Below are 12,960 nucleotides of genomic sequence, written 5' to 3' on the forward strand. Positions count from 1 at the left end.
GAATACAACCAACCCAATAAAATCTTTGTTTTAATTTCTCCAAGGTTTTATTGATACCCATGTGTCCTCCACTTGGACCATTGTGCAGCTCATTGAGAACTTCAGGAATTTTTACTTTTGGAACAATCATCAGAGCTCGTGAACTTTGCCCATCTTCGCTTTTCCATACGCGATGCAAGCAGCCAGACACTAACTTCAAACTATTCCATTGTGCCCTATAAGCCTTTGCGACTGGGCTTTCTGCAGCTATTTCTTTTCTCGTTGGACGTTTATTCAACTCCAATCCGTGTATTACACTTTTCAAATCTGGATCATCTTGCTGACATTTCCGTAGCTTCTCTGGATCTCAGTCTGATGTTATAGTCATTAATGGTATATCTATAATGTCTTGTTTGGCCTCAGCTTTTCGTTTACGTCCAACTGGATTATTGGGCTGGTTACAGTTGCGTGCAATATGGCCACTTTTTCCGCAGTTGAAGCATTTAAGCACACCATAATTTTTCTTATGCGCTTCCGTAGATTTTTCCAGTGCTTTCTGCATGTTGTAAATTTTTTCAAGTAATTGGTTCACCCAAGTGTGTTCCTCTATTTCTACTTTGTGAGCTTTAAATGTTTGATTGCAAAGCAGAGATGCAGTTTCCTGTATCAGAGCATACGAAACGGTTTCTGCAAAAGACAATTTTGGACATGCTAATGCAGGGAAGCGTTTGTTTTCTCGTATTCCATAGAGGAAAGTCTGATCGTCCTCGATGTATTCCATGGATTTATGTGCATAAGCTAAGTGAGTTAACCTCTCAATCTCTGTGACAAACCCCTGCAATGGCTCATTGGCTTTCTGGCGGCGATTTCGCAACTCCATTTGGAAGATCTGCTTCCTGTCCTCACTACCATAACGTCTTTCTAATACACCCATCAACGTTTCATAACTACTCGCCTCACAGTTTGGAATGGTCTGTAATATCTCCGCTGCAGATCCTTTTAATGCAACGAACAATGCAGCTACTTTATCTTCAGCGTTCTAACTATTTGAAGATGCCGTCTTTTCGAATTGAAGCTTAACAAGAAAAAACGTTAACTTCGGTTGCACCGAAGCTATAATACCCTTCACAAATACAAAGGCCCCTTACATGAACTTAATTCCGAACGTTCAATTTGTATGGCAGCTATATGATATAGTGATCTGATCTGACCAATTTCTGCGGAGAATAATTTGTGGCCTTAAGCAAGAACTCGTGTCTAATTTCGTGAAGATACCTCGTAAAATAAAAAATATTCCATGCAAGCACTTTACTCCGATCGTTCAGTTTATATGGCAGCAATATGTCATAGTCATCCGATCTATACAATTTCTTTGGAGATTGGATTAATACCTTAAATAACAATCCATGCCAAATTTCATGAAGATTCCTCTTCAAATGAAAGAGTTTTCCATACAAGCACTTGATTCCGATTGTTCAGTTTGTATGGCAGCTATATGCTGTAGTCACCTGATCTGAATAATTTCTCTGTAGATTAAATTGTGGCCTTAATTATAATCTGTGCCAAATTTCGTGAAGATACCTCGTCAAATGAAAGAGTTTCTCATACAAGCACTAGATTCCGATTGTTCAGTTTGTATGGCAGCTAATGCTATAGTCATCCGATCTATATAATTTCTTCGGAGATTGGATTAATGCCTTAAATAATGATACGTACCAAATTTCGTGAAGATACCTCGTCAAATGAAAGAGTTTTCCATACAAACACTTGTGTCCGATTGTTCAGTTTGTATGGCAGCTATATGCTTTAGTGGTCCGATATCAGTCGTTCCGACAAATGAGCAGCTTCTTTGTGAGAAAAGGACAGGTGCAAAATTTCAGATAAATAGCTTAAAAACTGAGGGACTAGTTTGTATATATACAGACAGACGGACAGACGGACATGGCTAAATCAACTCAGCTCATCATGCTGATCATTTATATATATTTTTTAGTTTAGTTTGGATTAATTAATACGTTCTTCCGAAACCTGTGACGACACTTCTGCTATTTGTGAGGCCACCTGTGATATCCCTGTATCCTGCTCTTTTAACTGTGAGGACACCTGTGCTGATATACGTGCATCTTTCACTGCAAACTGCTCTTCCAACTGCTTTGACAATCGCGCTATAAACTGCGCCATTTGTGTCAATATTTGCGTTGACACTTCTGTTGATATCTGCGTTGACATCTGGGTCATTGCAGCAAAAATCATGTTTATGTCCACCACCTTTGACGAGCAATGAGTCGCTTCCTTTTCTTCTATATTTGTATGTTCCTCTAATTCCATGTGAAAGACATATTCCTCAACTTTAGTGTTTTTCGCCTCCATGGCCTCTCTCAACCGTGATTGTAATTCAGTTTTAAATCCATTTGTTGCCAAACCACGTTGATCCAGCTCCTTTTTCAGTTGTGGAATCTTCAAATAGTTAAACTTAGCCATTTTCAAATAATTATCTCCTTGAGAATTTATTTGACAATCCCACTTCTGACACCAATTGTAACGGATTTCTCGATAAATCGTCTACCTGTAACTCACTCTTGGGTTCGATCACTGGATTGTTAATTAAAAGTCCCAATTTAATGGCTATACACTTATCTTTATTCGAACAAGTTAACACTTATTGCTCGATATTCGAGTTTACAACTTACTGCTTATAGCTTAATTGCTTTTTACACGGCAACACTCTAATTAGAACTGTGTCTGCTGCACAATCCGGTAGCCCTTATATAGTAAATTTTTAACAAAAGTTCGCTACTAGAACATTCTAGCAACTACGAACTCGCTGTCTAGTTGCTTCTGGCAGTAGCCACACTGCACTCTATTTAGGTCTGATCGTCCCGATTAGACATATTTGCGGTACCAAACGCAGCAAGCCGTTCTAGATGAACCACCTTCATTTTATTCTTTGGTCTTCCAATGGTCTGTATGCGACACACTACATCATTGAGTCGTATATCCCTCATCTCGTCTTCTGGGATGCTATTGAATTTCTTAGTATTCCCTCCTCCGTTGGCGTTAATTCCAAATTTTACATCAATCGGTAGTCGAAGATCATTACCAAAAACTACCCTTACTGGAGTCTGCCCCGTTTTTTCATGTACAGCAGACCGATAAGCCATCAGGAACAAGGATATATGGGTATCCGAATATTTTTGATACTTGTCCACAACTTTCGTTCTACCATGCCATCGGGTTGCGGATGTAGTGCAGTTGCACGGGTTTTCCGAATACCCAGCTTCTGCTATATCTCTTGTATTAGAGCTGATTCAAAATTTCTCCCTTGGTCAGAACGTAATTCTATTGGAACACCATATCTCGATACCCAAATCCTGCCTCTTGGTTAGGAATTGCGTATACCTCTGGCCATTTGCAGAAATAGTCCATGACTACCAAAACATATCTGTTTCCTAATTTACTGATAGGAAATGGATCAGCTACATCCATAGCTACTCGCTCAAATGGCGCATCTGAATTGTACTGCTTCATCTGACCATGACTCCTGGACCGCGGCCCTTTAGCAGCAATGCACTCGACACAATTGGCGATTCACTCCGTAACTGATTGACGACAACCAACCCAATAAAATCTTTGTTTTAATTTCTCCAAGGTTTTAGTGAAACCCATGTGTCCTCCACTTGGACCATTGTGCAACTCATTGAGAACTTCAGGAATTTTTACTTTTGGACCAATAATCAGAGCTCGTGAACTTTGCCCATCTTCGCTTTTCCATACGCGATGCAAGCAGCCAGACACTAACTTCAAACTATTCCATTGTGCCCTATAAGCCTTTGCGACTGGGCTTTCTGCAGCTATTTCTTCTCTCGTTGGACGTTTATTCATCTCCAATCCGTGTATTACACTTTTCAAATCTGGATCACCTTGCTGACATTTCCGTAGCTTCTCTGGATCTCAGTCTGATGTTATAGTCATTAATCGGACATCTACAATGTCTTCTTTGGCCTCAGCTTTTCGTTTACGTCCAACTGGATTATTGGGCTGGTTACAGTTGCGTGCAATATGGCCACTTTTTCCACAGTTAAAGCATTTAAGCACACCATAATTTTTCTTGTGCGCATGTGCATGTTGTCAATTTTTTCAAGTAATTGGTTCACCCAAGTGTGTTCCTCTATTTCTACTTTGTGAGCTTTAAATGTTTGATTGCAAAGCAGAGATGCAGTTTCCTGTATCAGAGCATACGAAATGGTTTCTGCAAAAGGCAATTTTGGACATGCTAATGCAGGGAAGCGTGTAGTGTTATCTCGTATTCCATTGAAAGTCTGAATTTTCGTGTCCTCGATGTATTCCATGGATTTATGTGCATAAGCTAAGTGAGTTAACCTCTCAATCTCTGTGACAAACACTTGCAATGGCTCATTGGCTTTCTGGCGGCGATTTTGCAACTCCGTTTGGAATATCTGCTTCCTGTCCTCACTACCATAACGTCTTTCTAATACACCCAACAACGTTTCATAACTACTCGCCTCACAGTTTGGAATGGTCTGTAATATCTCCGCTGCAGATCCTTTTAATGCAACGAACAATGCAGCTACTTTATCTTCAGCGTTCTAACTATTTGAAGATGCCGTCTTTTCGAATTGAAGCTTAACAAGAAAAAACGTTAACTTCGGTTGCACCGAAGCTATAATACCCTTCACAAATACAAAGGCCCCTTACATGAACTTAATTCCGAACGTTCAATTTGTATGGCAGCTATATGATATAGTGATCTGATCTGACCAATTTCTGCGGAGAATAATTTGTGGCCTTAAGCAAGAACTCGTGTCTAATTTCGTGAAGATACCTCGTAAAATAAAAATTATTCCATGCAAGCACTTTAGTCATAGTCATCCGATCTATACAATTTCTTCGGAGATTGGATTAATACCTTAAATAACAATCCATGCCAAATTTCATGAAGATTCCTCTTCAAATGAAAGAGTTTTCCATACAAGCACTTGATTCCGATTGTTCAGTTTGTATGGCAGCTATATGCTGTAGTCACCTGATCTGAATAATTTCTCTGTAGATTAAATTGTTGCCTTAATTATAATCTGTGCCAAATTTCGTGAAGATACCTCGTCAAATGAAAGAGTTTCTCATACAAGCACTAGATTCCGATTGTTCAGTTTGTATGGCAGCTATATGCTATAGTCATCCGATCTATATAATTTCTTCGGAGATTGGATTAATGCCTTAAATAATGATACGTACTAAATTTCGTGAAGATACCTCGTCAATTGAAAGAGTTTTCCATACAAATACTTGTTTCCGATTGTTCAGTTTGTATGGCAGCTATATGCTTTAGTGGTCCGATATCGGTCGTTCCGACAAATGAGCAGCTTCTTTGTGAGAAAAGGACAGGTGCAAAATTTCAGATAAATAGCTTAAAAACTGAGGGACTAGTTTGTATATATACAGACAGACGGACAGACGGGCATGGCTAAATCAACTCAGCTCATCATGCTGATCATTTATATATATTTTTTAGTTTAGTTTGGATTAATTAACACGTTCTTCCGAAACCTGTGACGACACTTCTGCTATTTGTGAGGCCACCTGTGATATCCCTGTATCCTGCTCTTTTAACTGTGAGGAAACCTGTGCTGATATACGTGCATCTTTCACTGCAAACTGCTCTTCCAACTGCTTTGACAATCGCGCTGCAAACTGCGCCATTTGTGTCAATATTTGCGTTGACACTTCTGTTGATATCTGCGTTGACATCTGGGTCATTGCAGCAAAAATCATGTTTATGTCCACCACCTTTGACGAGCAATGAGTCGCGTCCTTTTCTTCTATCTTTGTATGTTCCTCTAATTCCATGTGAAAGACATATTCCTCAACTTTAGTGTTTTTCGCCTCCATGGCCTCTCTCAACCGTGATTGTAATTCAGTTTTAAATCCATTTGTCGCCAAACCACGTTGATCCAGCTCCTTTTTCAGTTGTGGAATCTTCAAATAGTTAAACTTAGCCATTTTCAAATAATTATCTCCTTGAGAATTTATTTGACAATCCCACTTCTGACACCAATTGTAACGGATTTCTCGATAAATCGTCTACCTGTAACTCACTCTTGGGTTCGATCACTGGATTGTTAATTAAAAGTCCCAATTTAATGGCTATACACTTATCTTTATTCGAACAAGTTAACACTTATTGCTCGATATTCGAGTTTACAACTTACTGCTTATAGCTTAATTGCTTTTTACACGGCAACACTCTAATTAGAACTGTGTCTGCTGCACAATCCGGTAGCCCTTATATAGTAAATTTTTAACAAAAGTTCGCTACTAGAACATTCTAGCAACTACGAACTCGCTGTCTAGTTGCTTCTGGCAGTAGCCACACTGCACTCTATTTAGGTCTGATCGTCCCGATTAGACATATTTGCGGTACCAAACGCAGCAAGCCGTTCTAGATGAACCACCTTCATTTTATTCTTTGGTCTTCCAATGGTCTGTATGCGACACACTACATCATTGAGTCGTATATCCCTCATCTCGTCTTCTGGGATGCTATTGAATTTCTTAGTATTCCCTCCTCCGTTGGCGTTAATTCCAAATTTTACATCAATCGGTAGTCGAAGATCATTACCAAAAACTACCCTTACTGGAGTCTGCCCCGTTTTTTCATGTACAGCAGACCGATAAGCCATCAGGAACAAGGATATATGGGTATCCGAATATTTTTGATACTTGTCCACAACTTTCGTTCTACCATGCCATCGGGTTGCGGATGTAGTGCAGTTGCACGGGTTTTCCGAATACCCAGCTTCTGCTATATCTCTTGTATTAGAGCTGATTCAAAATTTCTCCCTTGGTCAGAACGTAATTCTATTGGAACACCATATCTCGATACCCAAATCCTGCCTCTTGGTTAGGAATTGCGTATACCTCTGGCCATTTGCAGAAATAGTCCATGACTACCAAAACATATCTGTTTCCTAATTTACTGATAGGAAATGGACCAGCTACATCCATAGCTACTCGCTCAAATGGCGCATCTGAATTGTACTGCTTCATCTGACCATGACTCCTGGACCGCGGCCCTTTAGCAGCAATGCACTCGACACAATTGGCGATTCACTCCGTAACTGATTGACGACAACCAACCCAATAAAATCTTTGTTTTAATTTCTCCACGGTTTTAGTGAAACCCATGTGTCCTCCACTTGGACCATTGTGCAGCTCATTGAGAACTTCAGGAATTTTTACTTTTGGACCAATAATCAGAGCTCGTGAACTTTGCCCAACTTCGCTTTTCCATACGCGATGCAAGCAGCCAGACACTAACTTCAAACTATTCCATTGTGCCCTATAAGCTTTTGCGACTGGGCTTTCTGCAGCTATTTTTTCTCTCGTTGGACGTTTATTCATCTCCAATCCGTGCATTACACTTTTCAAATCTGGATCATCTTGCTGACATTTCCGTAGCTTCTCTGGATCTCAGTCTGATGTTATAGTCATTAATCGGACATCTACAATGTCTTCTTTGGCCTCAGCTTTTCGTTTACGTCCGACTGGATTATTGGGCTGGTTACAGTTGCGTGCAATATGGACACTTTTTCCACAGTTAAAGCATTTAAGCACACCATAATTTTTCTTGTGCGCATGTGCATGTTGTCAATTTTTTCAAGTAATTGGTTCACCCAAGTGTGTTCCTCTATTTCTACTTTGTGAGCTTTAAATGTTTGATTGCAAAGCAGAGATGCAGTTTCCTGTATCAGAGCATACGAAATGGTTTCTGCAAAAGGCAATTTTGGACATGCTAATGCAGGGAAGCGTGTAGTGTTATCTCGTATTCCATTGAAAGTCTGAATTTTCGTGTCCTCGATGTATTCCATGGATTTATGTGCATAAGCTAAGTGAGTTAACCTCTCAATCTCTGTGACAAACACTTGCAATGGCTCATTGGCTTTCTGGCGGCGATTTTGCAACTCCGTTTGGAATATCTGCTTCCTGTCCTCACTACCATAACGTCTTTCTAATACACCCATCAACGTTTCATAACTACTCGCCTCACAGTTTGGAATGGTCTGTAATATCTCCGCTGCAGATTCTTTTAATGCAACGAACAATGCAGCTACTTTATCTTCAGCGTTCTAACTATTTGAAGATGCCGTCTTTTCGAATTGAAGCTTAACAAGAAAAAACGTTAACTTCGGTTGCACCGAAGCTATAATACCCTTCACAAATACAAAGGCCCCTTACATGAACTTAATTCCGAACGTTCAATTTGTATGGCAGCTATATGATATAGTGATCTGATCTGACCAATTTCTGCGGAGAATAATTTGTGGCCTTAAGCAAGAACTCGTGTCTAATTTCGTGAAGATACCTCGTAAAATAAAAAATATTCCATGCAAGCACTTTACTCCGATCGTTCAGTTTATATGGCAGCAATATGTCATAGTCATCCGATCTATACAATTTCTTTGGAGATTGGATTAATACCTTAAATAACAATCCATGCCAAATTTCATGAAGATTCCTCTTCAAATGAAAGAGTTTTCCATACAAGCACTTGATTCCGATTGTTCAGTTTGTATGGCAGCTATATGCTGTAGTCACCTGATCTGAATAATTTCTCTGTAGATTAAATTGTGGCCTTAATTATAATCTGTGCCAAATTTCGTGAAGATACCTCGTCAAATGAAAGAGTTTCTCATACAAGCACTAGATTCCGATTGTTCAGTTTGTATGGCAGCTAATGCTATAGTCATCCGATCTATATAATTTCTTCGGAGATTGGATTAATGCCTTAAATAATGATACGTACCAAATTTCGTGAAGATACCTCGTCAAATGAAAGAGTTTTCCATACAAACACTTGTGTCCGATTGTTCAGTTTGTATGGCAGCTATATGCTTTAGTGGTCCGATATCAGTCGTTCCGACAAATGAGCAGCTTCTTTGTGAGAAAAGGACAGGTGCAAAATTTCAGATAAATAGCTTAAAAACTGAGGGACTAGTTTGTATATATACAGACAGACGGACAGACGGACATGGCTAAATCAACTCAGCTCATCATGCTGATCATTTATATATATTTTTTAGTTTAGTTTGGATTAATTAATACGTTCTTCCGAAACCTGTGACGACACTTCTGCTATTTGTGAGGCCACCTGTGATATCCCTGTATCCTGCTCTTTTAACTGTGAGGACACCTGTGCTGATATACGTGCATCTTTCACTGCGAACTGCTCTTCCAACTGCTTTGACAATCGCGCTATAAACTGCGCCATTTGTGTCAATATTTGCGTTGACACTTCTGTTGATATCTGCGTTGACATCTGGGTCATTGCAGCAAAAATCATGTTTATGTCCACCACCTTTGACGAGCAATGAGTCGCTTCCTTTTCTTCTATCTTTGTATGTTCCTCTAATTCCATGTGAAAGACATATTCCTCAACTTTAGTGTTTTTCGCCTCCATGGCCTCTCTCAACCGTGATTGTAATTCAGTTTTAAATCCATTTGTTGCCAAACCACGTTGATCCAGCTCCTTTTTCAGTTGTGGAATCTTCAAATAGTTAAACTTTGCCATTTTCAAATAATTATCTCCTTGAGAATTTATTTGACAATCCCACTTCTGACACCAATTGTAACGGATTTCTCGATAAATCGTCTACCTGTAACTCACTCTTGGGTTCGATCACTGGATTGTTAATTAAAAGTCCCAATTTAATGGCTATACACTTATCTTTATTCGAACAAGTTAACACTTATTGCTCGATATTCGAGTTTACAACTTACTGCTTATAGCTTAATTGCTTTTTACACGGCAACACTCTAATTAGAACTGTGTCTGCTGCACAATCCGGTAGCCCTTATATAGTAAATTTTTAACAAAAGTTCGCTACTAGAACATTCTAGCAACTACGAACTCGCTGTCTAGTTGCTTCTGGCAGTAGCCACACTGCACTCTATTTAGGTCTGATCGTCCCGATTAGACATATTTGCGGTACCAAACGCAGCAAGCCGTTCCAGATGAACCACCTTCATTTTATTCTTTGGTCTTCCAATGGTCTGTATGCGACACACTACATCATTGAGTCGTATATCCCTCATCTCGTCTTCTGGGATGCTATTGAATTTCTTAGTATTCCCTCCTCCGTTGGCGTTAATTCCAAATTTTACATCAATCGGTAGTCGAAGATCATTACCAAAAACTACCCTTACTGGAGTCTGCCCCGTTTTTTCATGTACAGCAGACTGATAAGCCATCAGGAACAAGGATATATGGGTATCCGAATATTTTTGATACTTTTCCACAACTTTCCAAAGTTCGATTGAATCGTTCTACCATGCCATCGGGTTGCGGATGTAGTGCAGTTGCACGGGTTTTCCGGATACCCAGCTTCTGCTATATCTCCTGCATTTAGAGCTGATTCAAAATTTCTCCCTTGGTCAGAACGTAATTCTATTGGATACCCAAATCCTGCCTCTTGGTTAGGAATTGCGTATACCTCTGGCCATTTGCTGAAATAGTCCATGACTACCAAAACATATCTGTTTCCTAATTTACTGATAGGAAATGGACCAGCTACATCCATAGCTACTCGCTCAAACGGCGCACCTGAATTGTACTGCTTCATCTGACCATGACTCCTGAACCGCGGCCCTTTAGCAGCAATGCACTCGACACAATTGGCGATTCACTCCGTAACTGATTGACGACAACCAACCCAATAAAATCTTTGTTTTAATTTCTCCAAGGTTTTAGTGAAACCCATGTGTCCTCCACTTGGACCGTTGTGCAGCTCATTGAGAACTTCGGGAATTCTTACTTTTGGAACAATCATCGTGAACTATGCCCATCTTCGCTTTTCCATACGCGATGCAAGCGGCCAGACACTAACTTCAAACTATTCCATTGTGCCCTATAAGCCTTTGCGACTGGACTTTCTGCAGCTATTTCTTCTCTCGTTGGACGTTTATTCATCTCCAATCCGTGTATTACACTTTTCAAATCTGGATCATCTTGCTGACATTTCCGTAGCTTCTCTGGATCTCAGTCTGATGTTATAGTCATTAATCGGACATCTACAATGTCTTCTTTGGCCTCAGCTTTTCGTTTACGTCCAACTGGATTATTGGGCTGGTTACAGTTGCGTGCAATATGGCCACTTTTTCCACAGTTGAAGCATTAAGGCACACCATAATTTTTCTTATGCGCTTCCGTAGATTTTTCCAGTGCTTTCTGCATGTTGTCAATTTTTTCAAGTAATTGGTTCACCCAAGTGTGTTCCTCTATTTCTACTTTGTGAGCTTTAAATGTTTGATTGCAAAGCAGAGATGCAGTTTCCTGTGTCAGAGCATACGAAACGGTTTTTGCAAAAGGCAATTTTGGACATGCTAATGCAGGGAAGCGTGTACTGTTATCTCGTATTCCATTGACGAAAGTCTGAATTTTCATGTCCTCTATGTAAGCCATGGATTTATGTGCATAAGCTAAGCAAGTTAGCCTCTCAATCTCTGTGGCAAACTCCTGCAACGACTCATTGGCTTTCTGGCGGCAATTTCGCAACTTAATTTGGAAGATCTGCTTTCTGTGCTCACTACCATACCGTCTTTCTAATGCATCCATCAACGTTTCATAACTACTCGCCTCACAGTTTGGAATGGTCTGTAATATCTCCGCTGCAGATCCTTTTAATGCAACGGACAATGCAGCTACTTTATTTTCAGCGTTCCAACTATTTGAAGATGTCATCTTTCGAATTGAGGCTTAAAAACATTAAACGGAATAGTGCCATCAAAGGATGGAGGTTTTACCTTGGCAGAAGCTGTGGACGTAATTGGCCGATTTAATTGTAGCTCGCGGAGACGATCTTTCAATTCCTCCACTTTATTTTAGATTTTAACACGTTTTTCCGTAATCTGTGAGGACATCTCTGCTATATGTGAGGTCACCTGCGATATCCGTGCATCGTGCTCTTTCAAATGTTAGGACACCTGTGGGGATATACATGTATTTTAATATGCGAACTGCTCTTCCAACTGCGACACTTGTGATGACACATCTGGGGTCATACGTGCATCCTGTTTTTTAAACTGCGCCGATATTTGCATTGACATTTGTGTAAACACCTGCGTTGACATCTGTCTCTTCCTTTTCTTCTATCATCGTTGTCTCTTTCCCTAATTCCAATTGAAAGACGTATTCCTTAATATTCATGTTTTTCGCCTCCATGTTCTCTCGAATCCGTGATTGTAATTCAATTTTCAAACCACGTTGCTCCAGCTTATTTGTTGAATCTACAGATCGATAAACTTAGCCATTTTCAAATAATTATCTCTGTGGGAATTTATTTGGCAATGCCACTTCCGAACCCAATTGTAAAAAACTTCTCGATGACTGGATTGTTAAATAAAAGTCCCAATCAATCTATCTTTATTTATAATTTAAACTCGTTACTCGTTATTCGAGTTCACAACTCATTGCTTATAGCTCTTTACTAAGCGGCACTCTAATAAGAACTGTGACTTCTGCACAATCCGGCAGCACTTATATAGTAGATTGTTACCAAAACATCGCCACCCGAACAATCTGGCAACTACGAGTTTCGTTGTCTGGTTGGTTTAAGCAGTTTATCGTCGATTCTATTTTGTTCTGGCATTAGTGTTCGCCACAATATTTTGCAATACATATAGGCTGGGATTCGGAATAGCATTCCCTAAATTTCGGATTAAAATGGGTATCAGCGGATAGAGAAGGTCCTCAAAATTAAGAGTATCAGGTCTGTTCTGTATTACGCTTTCACATACAAACGAAATAATTCGGTTTGAAAATCGAATTCGCCTATTCCAGAAATCGAAATATGTGATGTGCTATCGAAGTGAAATGTCGTGTTCTGAAAACCGAAATCATACATTTAAATCTAATTTTGAAAAGAAACCCTTCTATCGTGTGATTTCTTCTTTGCATACATAGTCATA

At 39.7% G+C, this 12,960-nt stretch overlaps 2 pseudogenes; both read right to left on the reverse strand.

Moving 5' to 3' along the window:
- Positions 1–346: 346 nt before the first annotated feature.
- LOC138856934 (uncharacterized) lies at positions 347–6,341 on the reverse strand (annotated as a pseudogene).
- A 4,691-nt stretch (positions 6,342–11,032) lies between these two features.
- LOC138856935 (uncharacterized) overlaps positions 11,033–12,960 on the reverse strand; it is a 124,537-nt pseudogene continuing 122,609 nt past the window's right edge.

The sequence above is a fragment of the Bactrocera oleae genome, chromosome 4 (genome assembly GCF_042242935.1).
Source record: "Bactrocera oleae isolate idBacOlea1 chromosome 4, idBacOlea1, whole genome shotgun sequence".
In the NCBI taxonomy this organism is placed as follows: Eukaryota; Metazoa; Arthropoda; class Insecta; order Diptera; family Tephritidae; genus Bactrocera; species Bactrocera oleae.